The 17,371-nt window shown below is 38.6% G+C and overlaps 2 pseudogenes across 2 annotated transcripts; one reads left to right on the top strand and one right to left on the bottom strand.

The window, feature by feature from the left end:
* On the bottom strand, window positions 1-1,268 carry LOC308262070 (histone-binding protein RBBP4-like; annotated as a pseudogene). Its single transcript has one exon. The product of its transcript is annotated as a histone-binding protein RBBP4-like (transcript).
* Window positions 1,269-3,358: 2,090 nt separating this feature from the next.
* On the top strand, window positions 3,359-16,888 carry LOC308262346 (non-histone chromosomal protein HMG-17-like; annotated as a pseudogene). The gene is made up of 2 exons: window positions 3,359-3,495; window positions 16,532-16,888. The product of its transcript is annotated as a non-histone chromosomal protein HMG-17-like (transcript).
* Window positions 16,889-17,371: the final 483 nt, after the last annotated feature.

Genomic DNA, 17,371 nt, shown 5'->3' with positions numbered 1-17,371 from the left:
TTAAGATCCTTGTCCTTCTGGATCCACATTTCCTTAAGGATCTTCATCATTATAAATGTTCTCTGCCATCTGCCATACTTGCATGATACTGTCTTCTGATACAGAACAAATCACCCAAGGTTCATTGGGATTCCAGGAGAAATCGGATATTTTGGCAGTGTGACCACCATGAATAAACAACAATTCTGGTGGGCCATCTTCTGCATCTTCCGGGGACTGTTCCTCTCCAATTTTACTTAAATCCCAGACATTGAGTCTATGATCAGTACCACTGGAAGCCAAAATAGTCTCATTGTGAGGTGACTACTGAACCTGGAATATTTCATCCTTATGTGATTCAAAGGAATGCAACTTAAGTTTCAGATTTCTCAGATCCCATAAGGCAACAGTCTTGTCAGCTGATCCTGTAGCAAGAATGAATTCACTTATAAGGATTGAAAGAGAGGCAGTTCACTTCCACAGTGTGAGCATCAACTGAATGGCTTGGCTTGGAAGTATTGTTTGAACGAGTATCCCAAATCATAAGTTTCTGATCACCAGCAACTGACCCAAACAGAGACTCATGGAGCAGATGCCAGGAAACATCTTCTACTACTGCTGTATATCCTGTAAAGATGGTCTTTGCATCAACCACTTTTCCTTCCTTTGGAATGGCACTGATGTCCCATAGGCAGATGGTGTGGTCATCTGAAGCACTAAGTAAGTGCCCACTGAGATTTGGGTTCCAAGAAAGCCCATAGCCTTCCTTCTGATGTCCACAGAGATGCAAATCTGGGTTGCACTCTCCAGAAGGGTCTGGTTTAGAAGGATGTTTTGTATAGTCAAAAACAAACACGTCACTTGATGGAGTCTTTGTTTGCAATGATGCAAGGGTTCTGGGGCATATAGTGGGCCCGGTTTACTTCTCCTTCATGGTTGCTCTTGATTTCTATTTCAATTTCCCACTAACCGAGCCAAAGTTTCCAAATTCTCCTTTCTCACTGTCGCAGTGTGATGCATCATCATTAGGGAGCTGTACGCTGGCTATCACAAGGTGGTTTTGTTCATCTGACGTATATGTCCCCAGGACAAGTTGATGAATGCTGAAATCTCTCCTTTCTGGTCTGGTTACATCTGGGAGCCACTGTGCAGTTAGGCTGGGCCATTCCAGAGCATGGGTCATCACCAAATCATACAGAAAAGGGGTGTTCTTTTTCCATTATTTTGTACTCCTCATTGATCACACGTTCTTCCACTGCATTGTCAAAGGCTGCTTCCTTGTCAGCCATGGCGGCGGGCTAATCTGGGATCCCGGGGTCGTACGTTGCGGGAGGGGTGGGGAGGCTGCGAGCCCATGCCTAAGTTTTAAAAGCTAGTCCTTTATAAGATGGGGTCATTGTTTTATATGTACACTTAGATTTTGTATACACAAGTGCCAGACATTTCATTTAGCTCAGTTCTAACAGCTCCTAAAAGATGTTAATGACAGCATCACTTAGACATGCATCTCCTGACCTACCTTGATTCTGACATCTCATACTTTCACTGGTTACAGCTCTGATAAGAAGCTTTGATCACTGGTTAGCAGCTTCAATCAGAAGCACCCTGCTTAATCTTTCCTCTATATCCTCATTATCATTCAGCTACCATAAGCTACCCAAGGTTAGCACAAAGAAAACCGAACTACAGAGTAGATCAGGTATCATTTCTCCATGGATCTCCCTGTATTCATAGTCTGTGTCAGGTACATGGCTTTTACAGCCACAAGTTCTCTAATTTTTTCCATATTTCTAAGCACATGGCCAAAATTAACAATCATTGCTAAAACTTATTGAGTGATTCATTTTGTACTAGTCATTAAGCAATATAAGCAAGACCTTAATACCATTTACAGATGAGGAAAAAAATTTAAAAGTTACTCCACTTGCCTAAAGGCACAAGTTTAGCAAATATAAAATCCAGAGGCTTGAGCATCTTGCAGTGAGGCAGGAGGGCCACAAGTTCAAGGCCAGCTTGGGCAACTTAGTAAGACTGTCTCAGAATTCAGAATTTGAACCCAGGACAGTTTCTACATTCATTCAATAAAAAACAGCACCTGAGAATCTAATATGTGGTAAGCATTTTTAGCTTTGATAATAAAATAGAAAATAATAAAATGCCTGCTCTCATTAGCCTAACAGTGGGCAACAAGAAAATCTTGTATTAATACACAGAGATGACAACCTGTCTTTATAAAAAAGCTATTCAAAGTAAATTCAATAGCCTTATTTTTAAGCAAAAACAAAAACAAAATTCCAAAATATATACTACCACTTTACAGTTGTATTAGTGATGTGGTGGCATCACAGTAGTTACCATGGAAGACTATACCACATACGCAACTGTGTCACAACTTGTAGCTGTGAGAAAAGTTAGTCTTAGACCCGTTATTCAAGCAACAAAACTATGGCTCAAAGAAATTATTTCCCCAAAGTCGTATACAAGAAAGTAGTACAGCCAGAGTTAAAATCCATTGCTGGCCTGGCGCACGCTTATAATCCCAGCATTCAAGAGGCGGAGACGGGAGGATTGCAATTTTCCAACAGCCTCAGCTACTTAGTGAGGCCCTGTTCCAGCCCGACCCGCAAATAAATAAAATCCATGAATCCACGGCTGGATCAAGAAGAAAAAAAGAACATTAATGTATTACTAAAATATTACAATCCCTTATATGTGATTACATGTAGCAATACACACATTCTAAGTTGGCAATTTTTTTTTCTGTTCCTTTAAGAATCTAATACCCCCCCAAGCCAATTTACCCTTTATGTGACCTTTTTTTTCTTGCAGGTCTGAGGATGGAACCCAGGGGCATTCAACCTCCAAGGTATACCCCCTGCCCTACTTTTTACTCTTTATTTTAAAACAGGGTCTCACTGAGTTGCAAAGAGCCTCACTAAGTAGCTGAGACTATCTGCGAACAGCGATCCTCAGGTCTCAGCCTCCCATATGCTGGGATTACAAGCATGCGCCACCATGCCCAGCTACGTGACCGTTTTTTAACATCCATTTTTTTCTAGACATATTATTTTAAAATCTTCCAATAGAGGTACTAGTAAGATAGAACAATACTTGGAAATATGGTAAGTAACATTTTCAGCTCAAAGTCACTATCCAGGAATGAAATGGACAAAAGTTGTGGAAGGATAAGATTTCCCATGGCTCCATAAACAACAAGGTGATTCTTGGCATGAGACTAGAAATTCTTCCTGTTTGATCATCTGGGCAATGTGTGACTCATTTGACAATGTGTACACCAAAACATCCTAACATAAAAACGTACAAAGGCTGGGATGTGGTTCATTGGTATGGTGCTCGCTGAGCAATCCCTAGCACCTCAATGACGATGATGACTATGATTGAGCACGTACAGAGAACTTACCTCTGGTGGCCAAAAACAGGGCTGAGCATGAAAGAAACAGGGGCACCCTTAGCCATTCCACTCCCAGTGCCAATTCCTGCTGACAACGAGGCACAGTAGGTACATCTACACACAGTAGGTACATCTACAGCAAGAGGTACAATCTGGGCTCTGGAGTAGAAAACCCAACAGGCCACCTGGCCTCCTATCAGATTTTCAGAAAGAGAAGGGTGATTCAGGATCTTAGAGCCTCTGGGCAGAAAGCAAAACAATACTAGTTTCTGTCTTAGCCTGTTTTCTGTTACTATAGTGACTTATCTTAGGCTGAGTGCTTTATAAAGAAAAGGGGCTTATTAGCTCATAGTTCTGGGAGTTCAAGTACTGGCACTGGTAAGAATCTGGCTTAGTTCTGGTGAAAAGGCCTCATCACAGTGGTGGTAGCCATGTGAAAGGGAGAATACAGAACTAAACAGGAAGCCAGAGGAGAGGAACCAGGCTTTTTACAACTCTCGAGAGAACCATAACTGTAATTATTTATCTCCCACTAGACTCCATATCTTAAAAGCCCACCACTTTAACAAGATCACGCTGAGGACTCCTGCTCTAAAGCATGAGCCACAGCAGCCTTTTCATGAAAGCTGCACAAACCTCAACTACTACCACCAGTAGTAGTTTTTTTATAGTAAAAAGTCAAAGGCCCCTTTGTAAACCCATGATGGCAAAGGTAAATGACAGCAACAATAGCAAAGAAGTCCCAGGGCACAAGACCCATTTCCCATTTTTCTTTTTAACAGAAGGCAGATTCAAGACTGATCAAAGAAATGACTGGTTCTCAGACTTACAGATTAATGGAAAAGGGAGAGAACAAAATGAGCAGCTGATTTCCATTACCCATCACCCCTACTTAACGAATACCCAAAGTTATGACTTTACTTTCTCCTCAAAACTGATAATTGAGATGACCACATTATAACAAGTAGGCTTTATTAGCTGTTTGTGTACGTGTGCGCCTGTGCACTCGTATCTGCAGGTGTACTGGGTACTGAACACAGGGAGCATTCTACCTCTGAACTACATCTCCAATCCTATTTTACTTTGAAACAAGGTCTCACTCGGTTGGTTAGAGTCTCACTAAGTTGCTGACACTGTCCTCAAACCTGCGAGCCTCCTGACTCAGCCTCCCAAGTACTGGGATTACAAGCATGAGCCACCACAACTGTCTCATTATTAGCTTTTAAAGAGTTCCAATGAAACAAAAAGAGTGTCACAAAGACCCACAATAAATAAGGGGCATATATGGATTGATAAGGCAACTGGATAATAAACGTAAGAAATATTGAAACCTCTTTGGTAATCAAAAAAATACAAATCTAAAAGAAAGTAATTTTAACTATCAAACTATCAAATTATCAAAACAATATTTTCAATTTCAAAGAGATAAAATGTATAAAGAAACAAAGTACTTTGGAAATATTAATATAGGCAAGGAGTTTTTCTCTTTCCATTTTATTTTCCACAGTGCCACTGGAGGAGGAAGGATAACCACCAACCCTAAAGCTGTAAGTTCCACAGCACCCAATGTAATTAAATAGGATGGCCTTTGTCCTTGGTAACTGTGAGATGATGTCCCTGGCATGTCCTGCCAGGCAGTTTTCTTCCTTTGCTTGGGGGCTTTAAGCCACCCAACAGTGTAGCCAAGTGATTTATAATGGGGCTTTTCTATCTACAGAGGAAATAGAGACTGAAGACATCAGTCTTACCTCCAGGAAAGGCTGGAAATTAAAATGCAATCATACAGATAGCATGTGACTCAGCCCCAATAGAAATTCTGACACCAAAACCTCAGTTGACCTTTTCTAGTTAGCAGCACTTGGCATACCATCATACCCAATGGCCCCATGGAGGCTGCACTGTCTGTGGCTCCACTGTGGATGACCACTGTGGATGATAGCCAGAAGCTGAGTCTGAACCTATTCTTAAAGATAATATGCAGTCTCTGCATATCTTCCTTTACCTAACTTGAATTTGTTTGCCTGCACTACTATATTAAGATTGTAATTAAGAATATTTCTTCCCTGAATTCTGTGAGCTGTTCCAAGTAACTGAAAATATCCAAAGGAAGGGTGGATATGAGGACCAGCTTGTCTGAAGTGAGGGCCCTCAGGCATCACGAAATTTGCAGTTGGTATCTGAAGTGAGGACAGTCTTATGGGGACTGTTCTTTTTAAATCAGTCAGCTAAACTCATTGCACAGCAGTACTGTGGTTTTTTATTTGTTTGTTTATTTTATTTTATTTTATTTTGGGGGTACTGGGGTTCCTAGAAGCCCTTCTACCTCCGGGCTACACTCCCAGACCTATTTTATACTTTTTTAAATTTGGAAACAGGGTCTCTTAAACCAGCACGGCTGGCTTCGAACCTGCGCGATCCTCCTGTCTCTGCCTCCCAAGCGCGGGGATTACAAACTGTTCCACCACGCCCGGCAATACTGTGGTTTTTATTTTATTTTTTTTTTGTTTGTTTGTTTTTGGTGGTGCTGGGGGTGGAACCCAGAGGCTTTCTACTTCCGGGCTATACTCCCAGACCCATTTTCTATTTTATTTGGAAACAGGGTCTCACTAAGTTGCTGAGAGCCTCACCAAGTAGCTGAGGCTGGCTTCAAACCTGATCCTCCTGTCTCAGCCTCCCAAGCGCGGGGATTACAAATGTGCGCCACCACGCCTGGCTAATACTGTGGTTTTTAAAAGTAACTTTGAGAAGTGGTTGATTTTAAAGGTTTAAAGTAGGAAATATATCAGTGACAAAGGCTTGAAACATCTTAATGCGGTATGATTCAAGAAAGCTATCAAAATTCATGTCAAAAGTCAAAGAAATTGATGTTAAGTGGTGTGCACAGGATAGGATGAACAACAAAAGAACAATTACAAATAAATTAATAGCACCAAATCTATAAAAATTCATGTGTTCATAATGACAAGAAAAACCCTCAGTGAGCTAGATTTAGAACTCATTTTAACAACTGGAAAAAGAAAAGAAATTAAGCATTTATCTTGTCTTTCTTATACATGTGCCTTAGGATAGTCAACTGATGAGGGAAAGTGCATTTGTACTGAACAACTCTAGCTAAGAGCATAGAAGTATTGAAGATGATTGTTTTCAATGAAATAATGGATCTAGACACTGGTTGAATGTTAAAAGAACCAAGAAACTCGGTAAACTTGTAACATACACATTAGGCTGACACATGAATAAAGTGATCACTTTTTCACTTGCTCTAAGTAGAGCATTCTAATGTATCTCTTAGGTACTGGACAGTCCATCTAAAAAGTTGTATTGCCCATTCAATTATTCAAGTCTCTACATGTATCTATAAATTCTCATTTATAGGAGATACAGGGTATAGAGGAAAATGAATCAGTATCTTAAGAAAATAATCAGCTACGTAGGGAATAATGAGCAATCTATATGACCTAGTTTCTTCAACAAATAAATGTCATCACAATCTTATAGGTTAAAAAAGATATTGGTGTGCAAAATGATGGTTGATATTTATTTTAAATTAGTCCAACAAACCTGGCAGAGCATATGCCTATAACACCAGCTACTCAGGAGTCTGAGGCATGAGGATGACAAGTTCAAGACCAGCTCAGCAACTTAATCCCTGCCTCAAATTTTTAAAATAAAAAGAGCTGGGGATGTAGTTGTGGTAGAGAACTTCTGGGTTCAAACAAGTACCAAAGGAAAAAATTAGCATAATATTAGATTATTAGATGGCACTCCCTACCAAATGGGAATAAATTTATAATGTTCACTATAATGTGTCTTTTTGTATGCTTGCAAACTTCCATAATAAAATAGCATAAAAATGATTGCATTATTTTATTCACATTCAACATTCATATTATAGATAGAAAATGTATTATAAATAATTATTATCTTTCTGGAAAGCAACTGGAGTTACCAGATAAGCAATGGTCTTATAAACTCCTCTCCTCTAACTTAGTAACCATACCAAAAAACCCATTTTAGGAAGAAAAAATATGAAACAAAATAGATACTTTGCAACATTTATTAATAATAAATTCTTGGCTGGGTATGTTGTCCCATGCCTGTAATCCCAAGAGGCTGAGACAGAAGAATTGCAGATTCTAGGCCAGCCTCAGCAACTCAGTGAGACCTGTTAAAAATAAAAAATAAAAAAGCAGGGGGTATGCCGGGCATGGTGGCACACACTTGTAATTCCAGCATTTGGGAGGCTGAAACTAGAGGTCAGCAGATCTCAAACAGCCTCAGCTACTTAGTAAGGCCCTTTGTAACTCAATGAGCCCCTGTATCAAAATAAAAAATAGGGTTGAGACTGTAGCTTGGAGGTAGAATGCCCCTAGGTTTCATCCTCAGTACCTCCCCCCCAAAAAGCAGGGGTGTAGCTCAGAGGTATAATGCTCTGGATTCAATACCCAGTAGAAACACACACACTGGAATCATTTTAATAAAACTTACAATGTTGAGTAAAATTAATAAAGAATGACCACAAATGTGTAAAAAGAATGTAGAGGAAAAAAGGTTAAGGAAAAATATCAAAAATGATCATAAGTATCACCGGTGATACTTGTGATTAACATTGAGCTGCTTCTAGAACAACATCTCCTTGGTTATAATCTGACTTAAACAGAAGGAAAAACAACTGATTATAAAGAAAGAACTTAACAGATTTGATTCAAATTCCTCTTTGCCAACTATAAACTGGGTGATTTTAGAAAACTAACTTACTCTAAGATTCAATTTTATCATCTCAGAAGTAGAAATAGACCAGGCCCAGTGACACATGCCTATAATACCAGTATTTGGAAGGGTGACACAGGAGAATTGCAGGTTCACAGACAGCCTCAGCAATTTAGTTTGGCCCTCTGCAACTCAGTGGACCCTGTTTCAGAATAAAAAATAAAATAAGCTGGAAGTATTTTTCAGAGGTAGATATGCCCCTAGGTTCTATCCCCAGTACCAGTTAAAAAAAAAAAAAAAAAAAACAACCCACAAAAACAAAACAAAGACAGTGATAATATCTCCTTAAAGAGATATACAAATAGCAGGAGGATATCTGTCTTCAAAATTTACAGCTACGTGCTGCAGTACACACCTGCAATGCCAGCCACTCTGGAGGCTGAGGCAGAAGGATCACAGGGTCAGGCCAGCCCAAGAAACTTGGTGATACCCTGTCTCAAAATAAAATAAAAATGGCTAAGGATGTGGCTCAAAGGCAGAGCAGTTGCCTATCATGCATGAGGCCAGGGTTAATTAATAGGACCAAAATAATAGAAAAAAAGAAAGGGGGGTTATTAGGAAGTATAGCTAAAACAAGATTGGCCATGAGATAACTCCTGAAATAAAATAAGTATATTTAGCTCACTCTTCTACTGCCTATTTTAAATTTCCATAGGAAATATAAAATATAAAAACAAAACTTATAGGTTCTCTATCCCTACAACAGAAAAAAAAAGATTTGCATACAAGTTTGGGTCAATAAACTGGCCTTCTATTTGTTGGACAATACATAAGAGTTGCTGTACAGAATTGTGTCTTAGCTGAATACCATGGCACAGACCTGTAATCATAGTACTTGGGAGGTTGAGACAGCAGGATTTCAGCTTCAAAGCCAGCCTTAACAACCTAGCGAGACCCTGTTTCAAAATAAAAAATGGGGGTAAAGAGATTTGGGAGGTGGCTCAGAAGTAGACTGCCCCTGGGTTCAATGTACAAGAAAAAGAAAAGAACTGTATTTACTCTGAACAACTAATCACTGGCCTATATAAGAGCTAGATACATAATAAATATTATCTACCTAATCCTTACCATAACTTATACTGGACAAAAAAAATAATCCAACCCTCACATCTACTGACCCTTCAGTCTTTCACTTCTCTAAGGCTGAGCTAAGAAATGTTCTTGCTCTTCCTACCTCAAAAAGAAATAAACATGTTCTTAAAATTGTGACTGAAGTAAGCATATCAGTATCAGTTCTCAGCATATTTGTAGCCAAACCATGTTCACCAGCAGGATATATAAATGCCTAATACACAAGCACTCTGTGACCGACCTGTATCTATGGTAATGCATAAAAACTAAAATATGCTTCTACAGTTTCCTATATGTAAAAACATATACACAGACCCAGCTGTCACTGTGCATCAACATCTAACCAATACAAAGGATAAAAACAGTTAAGTTTTCTTATTTTCAGACTATACTTTTAGATTTATTGTTCAATCAGAATAGACATGAAGAAATCATTGTCTTAGATTTCCCTGTCATTGCACTTGAGGAAAGATGACCTAAAAGATACCTACTACCCAGGATTCTATAAGGTAAGTTATTTACAGAAGGCTCTCAAGCTATATATTTATAAAACCAGACAATAGTGGGGTCTCTGTCTTGAAGGGCTATATAATCTTATTTATATAATAAGTGTACAAAAGGACAGGTCTGACAGTCACAGTAAATGAAAAGAATCCCATTATTCCCACCTGAGCACCCTATCCCAGTCAAAACAAAGACACTGCCTGTCTTCTGCTCACATCAATGTCAAATTTCCATCACCTAAATCTCTTCATAAAGCTGCCTGATCTCAAGTTCTTGCTTTACTTACTTCAGCTCTCATACCACCAGTTTTCTCCACCCCCCCCCCGCCCCCTCATGTCTGGGGATGGAACCCAGGGGCATTCGACCTCTGAGCTATACACCCCCTGCCTTATTTTTTTTATTCTTTACTTTGAAACAGGGTCTAAGTTGCGGGGGCCTCACTAAGTAGCTGAGGCTGTCCGCGAACCACGATCCTCTAGTCTCAGTCTCCCGAATGCTGGGATTACAAGTGTGCACCACCACGTCCGGCTTACTACCATTCTTCTTTAAAAACCGATTTTTGGTCTGAGAGTGTAGCTCAGTGGTAGTTTGCTAAGAATGGGCAGTCCTGAATTCAATCCCAGAACCAAATAAATGTAACAAAATTTATTTCTGTGTAGACCTGTTATTCCACTCCTGCATACACATACACATATTTTTAAGTGGTCATGTCATAGTTTGATAGCAAGGTTAAGTATTTTTGGTACAGGAAAACATATAATTCATGTTTTTGCTATTTCAAAGATTAGACCAGGGGAATGGAAATAAGAATTTTCATGTAAGAAAAATAAAAACTTGTCAGATTTCACTGAATAAAATATATTTATAATTCTTTAAATTCTTATTAAAAGAAATGTCATAAAAATGATTTAATTGCATCCTCCTTGCCCATGTGTAAAATGCATGGCTTTATTACTTTAGAGGAGAATCAATAACCCTCTTCATCAAAACACATCTGATTAAGTTTCCATTCCTTAATATATAAATGGGGATATTACTGATACCCCCTTCTCAAAGCTAGGCATGGTGATGCATGCCATGATCCTAGCAACACCAGAGTCTGATGCAAAAGGATTACAAGTTGGAGGCCAGTCTCAGCAACTTAGAGAAACTGACTCAAAAAATAAAAAGGCTGAGGATGTAGCTCAGTGGTAGCACACCCCCAGTAGCACACATGATGATAATACCACCTCATAATACTGCAAAAAAAACAAAAACTGTGCAATGAAGCTTATTTGGTGCAGCCCAACTTCACAGTAAATATTACAAAAATGTCTAGGGACAGGAAGTAATTCTGTGACATAACTCAAAGTGTGGTCTTTGTGTAAATGACAAAGTAAGAGTTCAAATATAATTGAGGAGCTGAGTATGTAATTAGTGGTAGAGTGATGCCTAGCATGCACCAGGCCCCAAGTTCAATGCCCAGCACCACACACACAAAAAAGCAACTGAAAGCAATCCATCAAAGTATCTTTATAGCCAATGTATTCCCATGCTTGTAGGTTAAAAAAAAAAAAAAGTAACCTACTAGTTAAATATCATCTGAATGAATAAGTACTTCCTGGTCCCATACACAATAGTTGCTGTGTACTCTATACTCTACTTTATTCCTATGAAGCCAAAAGTACTTACTACTGAATACCTGGGCTGACAATCACCTATCTGAGCCTCATCTATCTGCAGACTCCATCTCTCAAATCTTGAAGTACATCACCAAAAAACCAATCTTAGGTCCTATTTTAATGCCACTTCTCCACAAACAAAAAGTGCTTCATAACATCTACTCAAATATATATTCCTTGAACTGATATTTCATCATTATCCTTCTATGGTTCACTACATTAAGCTCCACACCATTTAAACTGGTCTCTTAAAATGAGATAAATACACACTGGTTTTCATGCCTTTACTCATGTCACTCCAGATTCCATTTTTTAGCACACACTCACATTCTGCCATAGTCTTCCTCCATCTACTAATGTCAACAATCTGCTTCCTTAAGCACTTACAGCCCTTGCTTCAACTTCTAACTAAACAAAACTAATTTCAGAAGGCAGGTAATACTATCAAAATAAGATGATCCCAAAAGCTAAATTTGCTCCTTTTTAGGAAACTTTTAAGACAGTTAAGCTAAAACAGACAAGAGTAACCAAGCACATATAAAAATATTCAGGCAGAAGAGTCAAGTTTTAATCCTGGCTTCGCAGTAACCTTGACAGCAACTCACCCAAAGTCTCCAAATCTTTTTCTCCATCCAAAAAAATGAAAGGGGTAAACTAGAAAACTCTTCAAATTTTCGAACATGACACACAGGTTATACATTAAACCCCATTATAATATATAGTCATCAAACAATTAATTTAAAAAGTTTATCTCCAAGCTGGCAGTGGTGGCGCACACTTGTAATCCCAGTGCTTGTGAGGCTGAGACAGGAGGAACGCACAGGTTCAAAGCCAGCCTCAGCTACTTAGTAAGGCTCTCAGCAACTTAGTGAGACCTTGTTTCCAAGTAAAGTATAAAATAGGTCTGAGTATAACCTGGAGGTAGAAAAGGCCCTGGGTTCCACCCCCAGTACCAAAAAAAAAAAAAAGTTTATCTCTAAGCTGGGCATGGTAATGCATGCCTGTAATCCTAGTACTTAGGAGGCTGAGAGAGAAGAATCATAGGTTTAAAGTTAGCTTCATCAACTTAGTGAGGCCGTCAGCAATTAACTGAGACCCTGTTTCAAAATAAAAAATAAAATAGAGGTGGGTATGGTGGCACATGCTTGTAATCCCAGTACTTGGGGGGCTGAGACAGGAGGATCAGAGGTTCATGGCCAGCCACATTTACTTATGGAGGCCATTTGCAACTTAGTGAGACCCTCTTTCAAAATAAAGAATGAAAAATAGGACTGGGTATGGTATAGTTCAGAGGTAGAATGCCTCATCCCCCCCCAAAAAAAATCCTCACATAAATGGACACTACAATATGATGTAATATATTAAATATTACAAATAGAGATATACAAAGGCTATACTGAGGAAAATGACAAGAAAGCATCATTGTGGAAAACATGAGGGGAGTGTAATGTCAAGTTCCAATTAAAAACTTAACATTTACCCTCACTGATCACATTACTAAAACTTAAAGGATGAACTTTGGTAAACCACAAACTTCTTAAAAGTTATTTTTTTTAAAGAGTTAATCTTCTTGTGAGCTTATAACTTTGAGATTGCTTCTTAAATACATTTCCCTTTAATTTATGTAAAATCCATTAAATTCCATAAGTGGGTTAAATACATTACCGAGAAATAAATTTACTACATAAATTGCCAGGTATCAGCATAAAATCAACTGCAACTATTTAAATATTAAATATTATGTCAAACTTCAGTATCCATGGGGTACTGAACTCAGGATTCTCAATAGATACCAAAATCTGAGAAAAGTGGCTGAAATAAAATGGCACAGTATGTTCAGGTGTGATCTACACATAGCTTCTCATAAATTTTAACTCTCTAGATTAAAATTACTAAGTAATGGCAAGATAACAGTGAGCTCAGCATCACATTTCTGACTAAAATATAAAGTTTATATTCTAGTAAAACTATTAATACTTAATTTACAGTGTGTGCCAAAAATATGTAATAAACTAGCAATTATACCTCTGGGAATGTACTAGAAATAAATAATAGGACAAATATACAAAGATATAGCTACACCAGTGGATAAATAAATTATGATACATATATTACAGGATCCTGCCTAGAGATTCTGATAACTAATGCAGAGGGATGTGTGTATTTACATAGCATTTTAAAAGTCTGAAACTATTTAACACCAATCTTTTCAACACTGGCTATCATCTCTAGGAGCCAAACTTACACTTTCTCTGATTCCCCATTTTTCTGAAAACAAAACAAAAAACCACTCTGCATTACAAAAAAAATAAAGAGCCTGAATTTCTTGCCTTAGAACATTTGGTCCAACCAAGAGCAACAAAGATCTTCCATACCTGCTTTCCTCATTTCAGCCTCCAATGTGAGGTCCCATTGAATTCTGCCCCACCCACTTCAAATACAGTCTTTTCTAAATGGTGACTCCCCAATGTGTTATTTTTATGTAGACACAAAAGTGACAATATAACTGAAAAGAATTACAATGCAGAATGAAGACAATATTCAAGTACTACTGATGTGTAACCTTAACTTACTCCACCTAACAATTTTTTTTTTATTGATTATAAAAAGGAAAGAAACCACTTATCTCATGGGATGGTTTTGAGGAACTAAAAAATAATCTACATAAGCCGGTCATGGTGGTGCATGCTTGTAATCACCGTGCTTGGGAGGCTGAGACAGGAGGATCGCACAGGTTCGAAGCCAGCCTCAGCTACTTAGTGAGGCTCTCAGCAACTTAGTGAGACCCTGTTTCCAAATAAAATATAAAAAAGGTCTGGGAGTATAGCCCAGAGGTAGAAAGCCTCTGGGTTCCACCCCCAGCACCACAAAAAATAAATAATAAATAAAATAAAAATAAAAAGTAAAAAATAATCCACATAATCCACACATATAAGACTTGAGCAAACTATGAAGTACAAGCATCAGCTAATGTCAATGAGTAACCCAGATATCTGCCCTGAGCCCTCAACTAATACTAGCTAATGCAAAACATTCTCAACTATAAATCCTATGTACCTCTAACTATTGTGTCTATTTTTCTTGAGGTTGGGGATTGAACCCAGAGCCTTGCCATGCTAAGGAGAAACTCTACCACTGAGTTACATCTATCTCGAGCCCAACACATTTAAATTTCTATCTGGTGCTTTATTTCTTTTCTCCTTGCAGTACTGGGAATTAAACCCAAGAGCATTCTACCTCTGAGCTACATTCCCACGCCTATTTTTTATTCTTTATTTTGAATCAGGTCTCACTAAGTTGCAGAGAGCCTCACTAAGTAGCTGAGGCTGGCTAAAAACCTGCAATCCTGTCTCAGTCTCCCAAGTACTGGGATTACAAGTGTGCAATCCACATGGCTTGCTTAAAAAAAAAAAAAAAAAAAAAAAACTATTCACTTAACTTCATTACATACCATTCTCCTGCTACCTCAAACTTGTCTCTGTCCAAATCCTCTTTTTCCTTTATAAGCTAAGCTTTCTATTTCCCCAAGGAATAACCCTTACTAAAATAACCCTGCAAATCTTCTGTGCCTCTTACATCTCTATTCTCACACCAACTATCCTTGAACTCTACTAACCAATTATAACCACCAGTCAGGCTGCTTATCTCAGTTAGCATCCCTATAGCCTTACTGTTGCACAAACCAATGGCCCAACATGCAGCTTTATAGCAAACTTTCCAATAATGTATGGCTTAGTACCCAGATTTAATTTCATTATCTGCCAACCCCTCTTAGTATGTGAAATTGTCAATTCTGATAAAAGCATGATTAACATAAAATTAGTTTCAGTCTTTAGAATAAGATTTGCCTATATTTGTTTTGTTGTTGTGGTGGTGGTAGTGGTGGTGGTAATTGGGGGTAGAACCCAGGGGCCTTCTACCTCCGAGGGATACCCACAGCCTTATTTATTTGGAAACAGGTGCTGAGAGCCTCACTAAATTGCTGAGGCTGACTTCGATTGTGTGTCCCTTCAGATACATTCTCTAAGTATACAGGAGGACTAAGTATATATAGATATATTTGGTTTTATAAAGATGACAACATACCTAACACTACATACCTTGCTTGAATTGAATCATGTTAACAATCTTTTCACACCAGTATATAGAACTATACCACCCATTTTGGTGTCTTGGTGTCACTCATTAAAAGTATATAAAATAGCACCAGGCGTGGTGGTGCACGCTTGTAATCCCTGCACTTGGGAGGCAGAGACAGAAGGATTGCACAGGTTCGAAGCTAGCCGCACTGACTTAAGAGACCTCGTTTCAAAATATAAAATAGGTCTGGGAGTGTAGCCTGGAGGTAGAAGGGCTACCAGGAACTCCAGTACCACAAAAAAAAAGTGTATAAAATACATGACTTTAGTAAAAATTTCCTTGTTGTACCTTTATCATGTATATTAAAAATAAACAATATAATTGCACAGCATTTGCAACAAAAGTTAGCAAAGGCCATGGAAATACCAATACGGTACTAAACTGATTCAGATCCCAACAGGTATCCTTGGTAGTTACTGACCAATTACTACATATTATGTGTGGAATACAAAGGAAAAAATGATGTGGACAAACCTGAATAAATAAAAATGTAAATGAATCACAATTATTTTCATTCTTAGCATCACAGATCATAATTAATTTAACCTCAGATAATTATAAGCCAATAAAGTATGGAAAATCAAAAGAGTAAATAAATTCATGAATGTAAAAAGTATTATTCCACAATCCTTTGGGTACTCACCAAACAACTGTGAAAGCAAAAACTAGCTGATGAAAGAAAGGGTGCTTTGGGGCACTTGAGTAGAGCATGTACTTGCAACAATTAATTCATCAGTACCTGACTTTACAGAAGGATGGAAAGAAATGCCATACTCTCCCAGCCCTGAACAATGGGGGTCCAAGTTAAAGGAAGATGCTAAGCAAATGTGACTAAGTAATTTTACATCCTATGAAAAAACATTACCAGGCAAATGTGACTGATTAACTTTACATCCTTTAAAAAGTTACAAGTTCTTTAACCTAGCACTCCACAATCCACTTCCCTCATCTACAACAAAATCTACACATGTCATTTTTTTTTTTTTTGGAACAGTATAAAGAGGCACAAGGACTACCCTCCAACTGACCTCCCCCCTTGTGCCACTGCACCCCCACATCCAAGGCCTACTAAGCCGCCACCACCACCATTGCCCAAGAGAAAGGCTGAAGAGGATGCTAAAGGAGATAAAGCCAAGGTGAAGAATAAACCAGAGAAGATCAGCAAGATTATCTGCTGCTCCTCCAAATCCAGAGCCAAGCCTAAAGTCCCCTGTAAAGAAAGGAGAGAAGGTAGCCAAAGGAAAAAAGGGGAAAGCTGATGCTGGCAAGGATGTTCGAATAACCTCATAAAAAATGGAGATGAAAAACAGAACAGACACAGAAAACTGAAGGCACTGGAGATGCCAAGTGAAGTGTGTGCATTTTTGATAACTGTTTACTTCTGGCGACTGTGCAGTTTGAAATATTATTTTTTTTATCAAGTTTTATAAAAATGCAGGATTTTGTTTTGCTTTTTTTTTGGGGGGGGGGTACTGGGTTCGTGGAAGTCCTTCTACCTTGGGGCTACAGTCCCAGACCTTATATATATATTTGGAAACAGAATCTCTTAAGCCGGTGGGGCGGGCTTTGAACCTGCATGATCCTCCTGTCTCTGCATGATCCTCCTGTCTCTGTAATCCTCCCAAGTGCGAGGATTACAACGCAAGAATTACAAGTGCGCGCCAACCCCCCTTGCTTTTTTTTTTTTTAAGCTATGTGTGTAGCCGGGCGTGGTGTAGCACACTTGTAATCCCTGCGTTTGGGAGGCGGAGACAGGAGGAACGCGCAGGTTTGAAGCCAGCCTCAGCTATTTAGTGAGACCCTATTTCCAAATAAAATATAAAATGGGTCTGGG

Source organism: Muscardinus avellanarius, assembly GCF_963383645.1.
Source record: "Muscardinus avellanarius genome assembly, chromosome: 4".
In the NCBI taxonomy this organism is placed as follows: domain Eukaryota; kingdom Metazoa; phylum Chordata; class Mammalia; order Rodentia; family Gliridae; genus Muscardinus; species Muscardinus avellanarius.
The sequence above is the reverse complement of the archived record's forward strand: the minus strand, read 5'-3'. Positions and strand labels throughout refer to the sequence as shown.